This window comes from Drosophila mauritiana, chromosome X (assembly GCF_004382145.1).
Source record: "Drosophila mauritiana strain mau12 chromosome X, ASM438214v1, whole genome shotgun sequence".
NCBI classification, from domain to species: Eukaryota; Metazoa; Arthropoda; class Insecta; order Diptera; family Drosophilidae; genus Drosophila; species Drosophila mauritiana.
In genome coordinates, this window is record NC_046672.1 from 6,214,689 (window position 1) to 6,228,881 (window position 14,193).

Genomic DNA, 14,193 nt, shown 5'->3' on the forward strand with positions numbered 1-14,193 from the left:
TTCTGTTTTTTTGTATTCTGTTCTGTACTTTTATGTGCTCCCCCAGCGATTATACATTTTTAATTTGATTCCTTCAGCTTTTTTTCCATTCGGGCCACCCATTTTGCCGGCGGAAGTGCCGTCGCGTATATGACAAATTAACATTGTTAGCATGCCGGGGCCGCAATTAATCATCGTGGCTAAAAGGGAACCCGCCGGGTTTATTGGGTACTTTGTGGGGGGTGCTATGTGTGTGTGTGTGCTGGTAGGTGGTATGTATGGGGTTGATTGAAAGGCGGTCGCCTGTCTATGACGAACTGACTTGCGGATGACTGAGTGTCTGGCACACCGTTTGACCTTTGACCCGTGTCTCCTTGCGTCCTCATATATCACCAACTTAGCGGGCTGATGAAAGAACTCCACACATCAGCATTGCTAAATAGTGGCTAAGTATAGCACTGGCCACCCCACCACTAATCCCTAATTAATCCTCGACCGTTTCATTTCCGGCTAAATGTGCTAATATGTAATTTGCCTTGATTTCTCTGGTCAGCGGCTGGCTGAAATCTAAATATGTTATGGTTTTGTAAAAATATAATTACGTCCTTAATCCCCAATTAATGCCAGTCGATTTCATTTGGCTCTCTGCATTCGCCTGTCATATGTTTAAGCCCAAAGCAAATGATTTATACCAAATGAATAATTTAAATATAACGATTCTCGGTGCTTTCGGCCATATGCACAAATGTATCTAGTTTGGCTTTCAGCCTCAGAGCTTCTGCCCTTCTTTCGTTGATTAATCTTTTGATTTCAGATCAGGTCATTGCATCTAGTTGTTCCCATAGATTGTCCTCCTGCTTCCTTTGTTTCAGCGTCTGAATAATTCCCCAGGGTTCCATTCCATTCAATTTCATTCCGTTCCAGGCCATCAATCAACCTGCCGGGCTCTGCCGGTCTCAGGCTGGCTCAATCTCGCCTGGGCTTTGGCCCAGACATAAGTCTTCCAGAGCACGCCCACTTCTTGACCAGTGCAACACCTCCGCCCACTTTGGGGCAACCACACCACCCACCCCCTTCCCTCCCTCATCAACCTTTGGCGTGGAGAAGTGGAGTACAGCTGCTGCAGTTGGCCTTGCTGCGTCTGCAACTGCGGCCCAATACAATTGCTAAGTTATTAATGCCATCTCGTATTTTCCCCTGGCCAACTTGTCGCCGACTCGCCTCCCTTCACCTTCCCCCTTTTTCTTCACGGACTAACCCGCTTAAATCGGAAAAGCACCCACAAATTCTACTTGAAATTTCAGATGCCAGTAACAAAAACCCAAAAGTCGGAAAGCTAACTATGATATACTCTTAAATTAAATAAAAAAAACTAAGAATATGTAGTCATATGTTGTTCATATAACTGGCATTTTAGAAATTGATAATATAATCTCACCATTCAAGTGGCAAACTTTCCCATGGAACCACTATACCCTGCAGATGGAGTTGCGAAAAGAGGAATAGAAACTTTGCATGTGAAAATCGGTTGGCAACAATATTTTATGGATACACTTCTCGGCCATCCCCCCGCATCCATAGGTTTTGCAATTGCCGCAGGCGCCATCCAAAATCCAGACTGAGGTTGGGCTGGGACACTCTCGAAATGTCAGCTCGTGTGTGACCAACTGCGTGAATCCTGTGAAGCGCTCTATTACACTTGGAGAAACCGCAACAAAATCAATGCGCTCCCATCGCACGGCAAATCCTCATTAAATGTGCAGCAAATTTGAGAGGCACTCACTCGGTTTCCTTCGATGCTGGGACCCATATTTCGAGTGGGCATTTAAAATTGTAATTAGGTCATTTCTCTGGCCAAATGTTTGGGCTCTAGGTGTACAGCACACCAAATGGAAACCTACTTTCCACTTTTCTATATCCTCTCTTCATAAGCTTTTGCCGGGTCGACATGTGTTGGGTATCAGTGGCGGAAATCAATGTCGCACTTAAGCGGATTCCTCAAATTGGCTATATGTTTCTGCATTTGTATATTTCGTATTTTCGTACCCCTTACAAGGGTTATTTGTATATTTTTTGCATGACAGACTGACATTTACATATCATTCCGAACAAACTATACCAGCTGTAAGTTTTACATTGGTCACTTTAAAAGGATCTTGAACATTGCGTATATAACATCAAACGATTGAAAATGTTAATGATTTATTCAAGCATACCAACAATAGATCGACAGGTAGCCAATAGTCGGGTCGTTCTGTTCCGCTTTTCTATGTATTTTTCCCTGCCAGGACTCTTTTGCCATCAAGGCCAGACTCCTGGTAACTACTAAGCCAAATCAACAAACAAATACACATACACACTCACATTCACATACACATACACATACACACGGATGGACAGGACACAGGGGGCACAGGCACAAGCATCACATGGGAGTGCGAGTGTCGATGTGGATGGGAATGGGTATGAGGATGTTGATTTGGATGTGGGTGTGAAGCAGCTGTCGTCGGCGGTAGGTGTCAACATCTGTGTGGGTGTATGGGTGTGTGAAGGGCTGCGAATGAACCACACACACACACACAAATACAAATACACGAATACAAGTGGCCAGGCGGAGAGCTAAAAATATAAGTAACAAATGCCCCGACGGAAATCAAGTTGAAATTTCATAGAGTGCAAAGGAAATTCAAACGGAAAACCAAATGAGCGAGCCAAGCGCACCGAAATCGAACCAGCGACTCGTGTCCCCAAAACCCAAAACCCAAAACCGTTTTTGAAATCCCCAACCCGCAGATTGCAGCAGCAGCTGAGGGACCAGATCCTGGCGTCCATGCGGTTCACAGCATTTAGCCGACGAACTGAAATCATAATTTCCTGGCTTTCTGACTCAACGGACTTTGCTAGCTTGTGACGTGGAAATGTCATCTAAACACCCAATTGTACTTAATTGAAAAAAATTGAAAAATATATATAATATATCCTTGAACCGTTTTATAGGCTCTCGACTTGTATCATACTTACAAGGCTATATGATATTTTGCATGTGAGTCCGCTCGCTTAATCCCAATTCAAGCTGCCCCTTTAAAAGTTATTAATTTTCCCTACCCGAATGTGGAGTCCTCGTCGATGGGGTTCCACCATTAACTGATTGTGTCAGGAGCCTGGAACGACGCTACCAAAATCCTCCTCACATGCGACCGGGCCATAGTTTATACGTATTCATACAGGACGGTTCAGTTGGCCGCCGTTTGGTGTCGGCATAAATAAATCAAAATGTCGCCGATGCCAACAGCTCTGCCCCCTTAGACCCCCCCCCCCCCTCACAATTTTCCACCCCCCAGATTTTCACCGCCCGCCCCATTTTCCTACCACACTGTAGTTGTAGTTGTAGCAGTGTTGTATTGTTCTTGGCCTATTGAGGGTAACAAGGTTCGGCATTTGGTGTCCAGCGGTGGCTCACTTTTCCAGGGGCAGCAAACGGATCGCAGCGCCCTTTATTTTTTGGCCCAAAGAACCTGCTTTTTCGCTTGAGCTGGGCAAAAAGTTTTCGCTTGCGTTTGAATTTTATGCGAGTTTTGGTTTCATTTTTTTTTTGTGTTCGGCTTTGGTTTTTTCGGATTTTGTAGGGCTCCTTTACTTCCTGGTCGGCGTGTCGCATAAATTTAAGTTAGCAGCACATTTTCGCACTGCCTGCCACTCCCACAAACGCCCAGCGCCGCCCACTTGAGCGGAGCCTCAAGGACAACCGCATAGTCGCAGTTTCTCGGTTTACTTAATGCGCCGCTAAAAGTTTTCCTATTTTATTATTTCTGGCTGTCTTTGCTCCGTTTCTTCATCGCCCTCCACTTCTCTTTTGCTTCATCCACTTTTGCAATCCCTCCATATATATAGATATATATAATATATATGTACATATATATTTATTTTTTTGGGCCCGCTTTGGTTTTTCAATTTTCGCTACTCAAGTAAAACTATTTATAAGTTGTATTTGCCTGGTTTTTTCTTTTAGCAAAGTGCTGATAGTCGGTGGGCTTAGTTTCCCATCGAAGTGATTTTCGTGTTGGCGAAAGGCGATAATTTGCAAAGTCTCAGTGTTGAAAAGGGGGATATTCTTCCAAATTTGAAATCCGTGACACTACTTTCAATTTAATTATTTTGCAGGCATTTATTTTCATCAGTGATTCATTTACGTGATTCTATTAGCTGTCGAGTTTCAATAATAAATCTTCGTGTAAAACATTTGATATCAGTACTTATTTTGTAAGTATCAGAAAACTTTGAATCCAAGCGAAAGTTAAAATTAATTCTTTCCGCAGTTAATATTTCCAGCAATTTCGTGTGGAAAATTCCCTTTTGGGCCAACGAAATGTGTCAATTCAGTGACTTGTGTTTTGTTTTTCTACGCCCTTCAGCTGAAAACCCTTTGCATCTATATCCGCTTTCAGAACCCTAGTTGACAGTATGTAATTGATTCCACATTTGTCGCCATTTGTGCAGCAAGAGCATTCCCATTCCCATTCGCATCCAATCCAATCCAGTCCCATCCCATCCGATCCGATCCCTTTACCCCCCGTAGGTTTTGGAGGAAATAAAAGCAATTACGGCCATCAATTGGCCATGTTGCATAAAAATGAATAGCCATAAAATGCTGCAGCGGTGACAGATGGAATATGGGAATATGGTAGCCGGACGGACATGGATATGGCCCATAGATCAGACGTATGCCCTCCGGTCACTTGTTATTTTTGACTTTGTTTTTTGGTAGATGATATGGTTTTTTGCTCCACCCCCTCACTCCACTTTCGTACTCGCTGGCCGCGAAATTGTTATTACTTAAAGCGTCTGCTGGGAGCGCGGCAAAATGTTGCACATTTTTCATGCGTTTGACAGCCGGATGGCTGGTTTGGTGGTCCTGGTGGTGGGGGGTGGGTAGGGTGTTGTAGGGGAAAAGCCTTGCCCTAATTGCAGCTGCACCCGTCATCATTACGGGCGACTTCCTGTCCAGTGCCTGTCCCTTTTTCCAACGAATTTTCCCAACCCATCCCGCGACTTTTGCCACCACTTTCCTTTCGGCCTTGTGTCCAAGTTTTTGGCTAATCTATTTGTCATGTTCGCGCATTCGAATCGGAAAAACTAAGCGACATAGCCAACGTAATTTGCAACTATACTTCCTGCTTTTCACCCCGAGCTTTTCCCGCTTTTCCCGCTTTTCCAGCTTTTACCGCTCGCCCCGACCAACCCCCTCGTTCTATAGAAAAGCCAAGAACTGGCCGCAGGAGCGAGGAAAGCGGAAAAGACATTTCACAAATTCAAAAGCGTTGGCTTTGATAAACGAGCTGAGCTGGACGGCTTGGACCCTGAGCAAAAAGCCAAGGAGAACCAAGGAGAGATACCGCACTGGATGCTGGATGCTGGATGCTGGATAGTGGATACTGGATTCAGGAGTGGAGTCCCGGGATGCGGCGGAGCAGAGGAGAAGTGGAAATGCGGATGAGGTCGGGGGTCATCCGTGTGTGTGAGCGCAATTGCAATTCAAATTTTTGCTGCCGCAAATGCAATTTCTATAGGATTTCACTTTGGTTGACTCTCGCTCCCATCTGTGCCCACAAATTGCAGTCTCATGCTGCTGTCTCTTTCGCTGCACGGCTATCTGTCTCTTTCGCAGCAGCGTCTTCCCCATCCGCACATGTATCTGCATCTGCAGCTGCAACTGTATCTGAATCTTTGTGGCATCTTTTGTATCGCGAAGATTTGTTTACTCCTCACTCGACTTTTGTTTTGCACTTGCTTTGCAGTTATCCCCTCCTTCATTCGATTCTTTCCTTTAAAGTTCCAAACTCTTTGGTCGCTGCACTTGAAAAATTATGTGATATGTAGTTGGAAGGGAAAAACGGTTTTTACTATGTTTGGCAATAAATCAATTTGATACAGACAGGAAGCACTTATCTCGAAAGTTTATGACTCAACGCAATTTGGTCAGCAAAATGTCCCAAAAAATATTTACCAATTGTATTATTAATTTCGGAAACGATACACTACAAATTATTCATACATGAAATATGTAAACAACAGAGCAGATTACGCGAGATTCTTCTGAAATCCATCAGATCAGATCGCAATGCCTGAATATTTTCTCTCAGTGTGCCAACAACGCGGTGGACTGCGTTCATTCGATTCATTTTGAGTGTAACCAAAGATGTTGCAGCATCCAAAATCTGCTGACGAACAAAGCGAGCGAGACAGATAGATGGCAACAGAGAGAGACGCGTGCATATGTGACGCTGCAAAAGTTCTGGTTGCGATTCAACTTTTGCCGCTTTGGTAAAAAAGTGCCACGAAAGTAATGTTGCAGAGTCGCCTCCAGGGAGATTGAGTGACAGATTGAGCGGGTTGCACGGTAGCAAGGGGTAGCAGGGGGGTGGCAGGGGGGAATGGCAACGGCGGCGGGAGATATGCCAAAAAACTTTCGAACAAAAACGATTTAAAAAGCGATTCAAAGTCAGATTCTCAAATCGAATCAGAATCGATTAAAGCAAAGTTGTTTATGGCACAAAGTTCAACAGATTGAACACAGCCCGCAAATAAAACACGAAAGGCTGCCGAAATCCGAGGGCTGACGCCTCAAATGTCCTGCTAAGAGAGAACTTAATACCAACTTTGGTTTTTTGGCTCGCTTTTTAATCGGCAACTAAAATATGTGAAAGATATATATTCACCAGCAACATTGTCTTCTTTTCAGGTTTTATCCTTTTTTGGTGGCAAGTCATTTGAGGAGGTCTAGAATGTTTGGCAACTTTAGGGTAGCAAAAAGTTGGATCCCTTGGAGCCTGTCATCTCTCGAGCCCCTCTTCACTTTATGGCTTTTTTCCAGAATGACAACGAATCTACATTACCAGTAGATAAGTGAGTGGCTCACAACTACTTTACATGTTTCACCTGGCCATGGAAGTTCTTTAAAAAAATGACCAAATATCCTAGCTTAATGCAAAGCAACCGATAATTAAACCACAAATTTTCCACCTCTTGGGAATGACTACGCAATGGGCAAAACCTGCGGCCAAGGGACTTCGCCCAGGACCTCATCTGCAGGGTCTCCAATGCAATCTCAACCAGTTGCATGCTGCCCCTCCTCCATCTCAACCCATTTCAACTCAACTCAATCACAATCTTGAAATGGGCAAACAACCATTGCTTGCACACATCTTACACGGCAAAAAATGTACCACACTTTAACAACTCAACTTTTAACAGACATTTTAAGCGATTTTCTGCGGGATTTAAACAAGCATAAATCCGAAGATTATTATTTAATACATCACAAATATGAAATTCCATGAGTTTTTATTAATTAACAAAAGGAACCCATAGAATTATGCAACAAATGGGGATTTTAAAAAATCATTTCCAGTTGTTTTTTTTTCAACTTTTTTGCAGTGCCATCAATTGCCAAATGCCAGAACAAAATTTATGCAGAGTAGAAAAATCCTTTTCCTGAGGAAAAGTGTGCGACAAGAAAAAAAAAAAGGAGCGATATGCAGAGCACGTGGAGCAAAATCACATTTTGTTTGCGTACAATTTTTGATAGATTATTACAGAATGCGGCAGAGTTGGGTTTTCCGGGCGGGCTGGGCCCTATATACATATGTATGTATACTATATATATACATACATATATATAATGACAGTATCTTGCAGTCACAGCCAGCAACTTCGCGCCAAGTTGACATAAACGGAACCAAGTGGGTTCGGCTGGGGGAGTAAATCAAGTCGGGGAGCAAAAAAAAAAAAAAAAAAGAATATATATAACTTGTATTGAGAGGCTGGAGATACCCAGTACCCATTATCCATTACCCATACGCCCCGTGCGCCACGCCCAAGCGCAGCTTGTTTGCATGGCTGGCATGGAATGGGCCAGGGGATCAGCTTCGGCTTCAGGTTCAGCATACGCGCTGCACTGAACAAAATACTGTATTGCTTTGAGTAAATATGTATCCAAGACCAAGTTAGAGCGTCTACAACTTAACCCATTTTATCTATAAGGGCGGGAGAAAATAATTACGCAAATTAGGAACCAAATTAGTGAGTAATTCCTCCTTTCTTTGGCCAAGTGCAAAGTAAAGCTCCAGCAGCTTGTCATATAATCACCGAGCTGCGAGTGCGTGTGTGTGTGTGTGTGTGTGTATAGGACGTAAGATAGCGATACCCTTGACAGTACTTAAAAAATGCGAATAAAAAATGAAGAGGAAGCAGGCAAGTTTACTTTTGTTTGCTCCGCCTTCGTCCTTTCAGCCACTTCACCTCCTTAGCAGCTCGAATCTGCCCGATTTTCCCTGTTTTCCCTGCTGCGTTTCAGATTTTGTGCGGTTGCTTTTGGCGCTGGATGCGCTCCACCGAAAAATAAAATGAAATCTAAAAGAAATATAAGTAAAATAAAAAGACCACACCAGAGCAGAACAGGACAGAACAGAACAGAATATATGTAGACAAAGTTTCTACTTTCCTGGGCTGCTTTGCCTTTGCCAAATTGTCTTAATAGATTTATGGGCGTACGCAAAATGGCTGCACTTGGCCCGGACCGGAAGTGGCCAAAAAAAAAGAGATAGAAGAACGGAGAAAGCGGAAAGGAGAGAGAGAACAGCAAGGACTTTTAATTTGGTTGCGCAAGACTTGGCTTTCGCCACTTCACCCCTTCCTTTTGCACCCATTAGTTGGGCTTGAAGCGATATTAGCTGCGGGTTAATGGTACTCCAATTGGGAGCCCCAATTTCTGGGCCACAATTCCCCCGGGAAGCCCCAAATCAACTGACCAGAGCGGTTTCCTCTTGCCCTCCATCTCACTCTCTATCTCATTCTCCACCTCTCATTCGACTAACAAATTGTGCTTTAATCTCTTGCCACCGATCGAAAAACTTATGCTCGCCCAGGTATCTCCCTTTTTATCAACTAACTTGGGGGACAGTTATGCACTAACTTTAATCGTCATAATCCCCAGTCAGGGTTAACTTACCGACGACGATGGAATTTTGTTGATGTTTGTCTTGCAGCCCCGTTTTGCAGCTCCATCAAGAGTTTAGCTGGTTACTTGGCTCTATTTTATGGCGGGCCCCTTCGGTTGCCACGCCGCAAAGTTGCAAAGCCAGGACCCCGCAGCCGTATCCTTAGTATGGCGAGGATTCCAAGGACTGCAAAGATCCCAAGGAGCAGTAGGAGCAGCAGCCGCATCCTTTTGGCCAAATGCCGTGTGTTGTCTGACGTTTTGCTAACGACTTTTCAATGGCTGCTGCTGGGCCAAGGCATAAGTTTTGCGGTTCCCGGGCTCCTTCGTTCCTTCCCCCCGACCATAACGTCCTTGGTCCTTTCTAGTGTGTGGTATGCGTGTGTGTATGTATGTGTGTGTGAGGACAGTCTGTTCCAAGTAAACAGTTTGCTCCGACTCCTCGTGGCTGCTCTCCTTTGGGTTATTGGCTTGGCTTGGCCTGGCAGCAGCTGTTTGAGGCTCTGCAAACATCTGCACGGCGAGAAAAACATGGTCCCAAAGGAGCGGCAATTGCGACTAAATCCCTAATCCACTCTGACTGTATTTTTGAGATATTCAAGTGAGTTAATCAAAGCGAGGTTAGTCATTTGAAGGAACACCTTAATTTCGAAACAATCGCATGACACATTTCACGTTATCCTGTTATCCTTCAATTGGCAACTTAATTACATACTTTTCCACACCTTGGCTTGGCATTTGGGAATCTCGACTTAAAGAGCATCCTTCCGTGCATCAAATGCCATCTCTTTTAATCTCCGCTAGCTTTAAGGCTTTCCCGCTGCAGAATACTGAGCATTTTGGATTCAAAAACCACTCGAGTTTTTTGCCTTAGTGTAGGCAGCGTGTGTGTGCATGTGTGGGTTTTTTGCCTTTCCATAAAGCTGAGGAACTGCTACAGTTGTAAAAAGAAATTAGTTGCCACCCCCTGCGGGCTTATCCTAGAGATGGTCCGCCCATCGAAGGCGCTCGCCATGCACACACATAGCTGCGATCGCTGCCATCGCCAGACGCGAGTTGTTGTAATTGACTCAGACAATATGCTACCGGAATAATGGGGAAATGTGGGTGTTTTTCAGTCGCTTTTCAGGGGCACTTGAAAGCCGCAGAGCCGACGCAACGTAACCGTTAATGGGCCAGGCATATCTCTTGCTTGTAAGTATATCATATCGCAATCGGGACGGAATGCGAACGGAACGGGCCAACGGGGCGGATGGTTGCGCTGAAAATGAGTTAATAAAATGCGTATGCGTAATCAAATTATATGTCAAGTGTGTTGACAACGTAGCAGTCAACGTTAATGGCAACGCATTGCCAAGAAGATGGAGACCATCATCAGCATCATCACCCAACCATCCAGGATCCAAACAACCAAGCATCCAAACATCCCAACATCCAAACATCCCAACCATCCAGTTTGCTCATCCTCATTCTCGTCAGTGAGTCGTCACATACAGGACCCACTGGCTTCCTTCCTTTGCCAAATGCGATTTTAATGACTCGAACAAAGGAGAACATTTAAGCGAAATTTATTACTTTGCTGTAAGCGTGTGTGTGTGTGTGTTTTTGCCCCATCTAAGTTATATCCAAGGGCTGCACTTGCTACCAAGGATCTGAATCCACTTCGATCCAAGAAGTGCATCCATTTCACCGACTGATCCCACTTCACCTGGTCGAATTAGTCTGCTCTGGCAGCTCTCGCACTCGCACTCGCATTTGCCATTTGACGAAATTAATTTAATGCCCTGCCATCTGTGTAAATTGAGGTAATTCGGTGATGTTACACAAACATTCGGATGTAACGAGCAGATGGCTATGTGTACAAACAATGCAAGTACAGTGCAGTTCGCCACTATAGAGGCCATTGAAGACATCAAATCCACTTGGATGAACTCTTGTTATGCATTCGAAATTAATGAAAACCTATATAGAGCGGCGATTTATCATGTCAGGTTGAGCTTACAGCCATGGAGCGCAACGTTCAAATGTGTATGCATTGGCGTGCTAATTTCGAGAGACAGTCGAGTACATTACACATCATTTGATGGGCTAATGCTTTTCCACTTGACATTTCGTCTATAGGTTCGACAAACACTCGAGCGAAGAATCCATGGGGGGAAATGCTGGCGTAAATGCGATGACCGGATATGGAGATATTTGTCAGAAGTAAATTAAATTGATGTGGCAAAAAGCCGGAATCTGAACTCTGGCCAGAATGGCTCTCGTACACCAACAGCCAGAGAGCCATTCGGTTGAACACCTGGATGCGATTCTTGATTAAGTGAAATTTCATTCCAGAGTTGTCATAAAATGCACACGCGCAGCGAAATGGCCACAAAGATACAGATACAGATACAGATACAGCTACAGATACAGGCAGAAACGCAAATTGATTGCGAAGCTGTTTGCTATAAATTATTAACACTAATTAAATGATTAAATAATTCACAATTCACAAAAAAAGAGGGAGAGAGCGACCGGAAGGGAGTCCTTTTTTATTGGTCAGACTATCGCACTCGCACTCGTCCGTTTTTATCTTTATCAATTAACGCGCAAATTGATTCTGCGCATTTCATTTAAATTTAAGATATTCACATCCCCCCCTCTCTCTCTTTCCCTCTCTCTCTCTCTTTTCTGCCGCTCCAATAAATTCGCTGTTTCTTTTTGATGATTTTGGTAATGCATCCTCACGTTTTTGGTTTCAGTTTTCAACGAGCCTGTCCGAAAAAGGCATGCCATAAATAGGTTCATTAATTGAACCGAAAAGAAAATATTGCCCATGGACACAACTCTTGGAATTTCGAATGGCTTGGTCTTAATTTCGATTAAATGTTACTTAATCATAATATTGAATTGCAATGACTTACCGAATCTGGCAGATGTATCTGAGCGTATCAAATGTGGGCAGGGCATTCCAAATGCGAAGATGATTGTGATCGTTAAAACCTGAAATCAGACGAAATTAAATGTAATAAAAAAAATAAAGAAATGATAAAAATAAATTCGAGAGCACTGAAGCCAACTAAATATTGAAATAAATCCATGCCAAATATTTAAAGAAACAAAGATAGATCCCATTAAGATGTGGTCTCTTGTTGACAATCTGCAAATATATCACCTAAAAGACCACACACACACACATATGTATATCCCCTTCCAGACTTTCGGCATTTGTTAATGTGAGCCGCAAGTGAAAAAACAAACAGAGAGTTGTTGATTTTTGACTAAATTGTTCATGATGTATTTATTCTTCTCTTTTCTTTTGGTTGGGCTTGTATATATATGTTTATATATAGAGAGATGTTTGTATACATATATATGTATATGTATATATATGTGATGCGAACTGCGGTATTTCTTATTGGTATTTGCCTTTCTCAATGCTAGATTAGTTTCGTTTTGTGTACGGCTACATATCTATATGTATATGTATATGTATACGCATATGTATGTGTATCTAGTGGACTAGGAGTACATATGAATTAGAGTAAGTATCCTTAACTGCCACTCGCAATGAGCCTATGCGGTTAGCCTAAAAGTTCAACTTACCGTGCTAGGAATTTGACAAAAAAAAAGTATCGTTACATTTAGTTTACTTTATGGTATTAATTTGTCTGTGGTTGTGGCTCTCTCTGTCTCTCTGTCAGTGTGTGAGTGTGTGTGTATGTGTGTGTGAATGCGTGTTGAAGTGGACTTAATTTAATTACATTGGCTTAATTTCAATATTTGTTTTATCGCTCTTTTGTTATACTATTACCGTTCGGCTGTTAGTTAGTTAGTTACTTATTAACTACATAGACATCTATCTGAATTGGCTTTGGCTATGACCCAAGTTTTGAGCTCTGCAATTAGTCTCTGCGGGGCCACAACCCATAAATCGAAGGTTGTCCAGCATGTTGTATTTTTAAAAAACTTCTTTATTTATATGTTATATTAATCTTCTTTTTCGTTTGTTTGTTTTTTTTTTTTTTGTTGTTGTTGGCATGCTTTGTGTTTTACGAGCGATGACTATCCTATCTGGTTTAATTTCACTATTTTAATTGAATGCCACAAATTGAATATGGCAAAAATTAACAAATGCAACCAGGCGGCCGGCCACGCCCACTCGGTGGGCGTTGGCGGTCGCTCAAATTGAATTTATTTTAAATGAATTGCCGCAAAGCAGCGAAAGCAACAAAAACGCGCTCAAATGAGCTCCGCTCGCTTGACAGCCCTCCAATTGGATGTCCTGTCAGTGGAGAACAGCAACACCAAACAGAAAACGGCCAACAGAACACAGGCAACTGAAAACAAGGCCAAAAACCAACAGAAACAAACAACAAATGGCCATTCACGCGCTCAATTACCTACAATCAAAATGCATTTAAAAAGTATTTAAACCTAATTGCCAGTGGGCGGTTTGGAAATTACGAGTTTTGCCAAACGGATGGAAAATGGCGGCTAGAAATACTCAAGCTAAATGCCACCAAAGTTTTTAAATAAATCGCTGGTAATTCGTTGATCGCTTGTACGTGGCATTTAGTCGGATTAAAGGTCAGCTTCAACAATCAGTTTTGACAATACTTTCGGTTCCCCTCTTTGGCACAAGCACATACATACAGACACATTTATCTTACACTCATATTATACACACTTAACACTTTGAACCTTATTCACTAACGGCTACATTCAACAGTTCGATTGGTAAAAATGCGATTTTACATTTAAAAACACATTTGCTATTATTGGGTTGCATTTTTACATTTAACTTGGCACCGTTTACCAGTTCGTAAGACAGTGGGAAATGGGAAAATTACTTTACAGTTAGTACAGTTAGTTAGTTATTGTTTAAAAAAAAAAAGTTACTATATTTTCTAGAAAATATTTAGATTCTACTTGGCACAGTTTAAACAACATTTGGCGTGGCTGAAAATAAAACCATCAGCATTTTGCAAATAGAAAAAAATATGCCTTCCGGAAATTTATACATATTTGCCCTGCGAAACAGCAAATAAAACTAATTGAAATTTTGCAACCAGAAACGGCGAAACAAAAAAAAATGAACTGAGAGAGCAGGAGCAACTAACTAACAAATCGCTTAAATAAACTTTGTCCTTTGGTATTTATACAATTTGTCATTTTCATTTGCATTTTGTTTGCTCTGCTTGCCCGCCCTCTAATGCCACGCCCACTCACTATTT

The 14,193-nt window shown here is 42.6% G+C and overlaps 1 protein-coding gene across 1 annotated transcript in view; it reads right to left on the minus strand.

Annotated features, from left to right (window-relative positions):
* The window catches only part of LOC117147132, an 86,770-nt gene that overhangs the window by 18,277 nt on the left and 54,300 nt on the right, over window positions 1–14,193 (minus strand). Inside the window, exon 8 of the mRNA XM_033313910.1 lies at window positions 11,881–11,959. The gene's annotated coding sequence lies outside the window, so the exon portion shown is untranslated. The remainder of the gene's footprint in view (window positions 1–11,880; window positions 11,960–14,193) is intronic.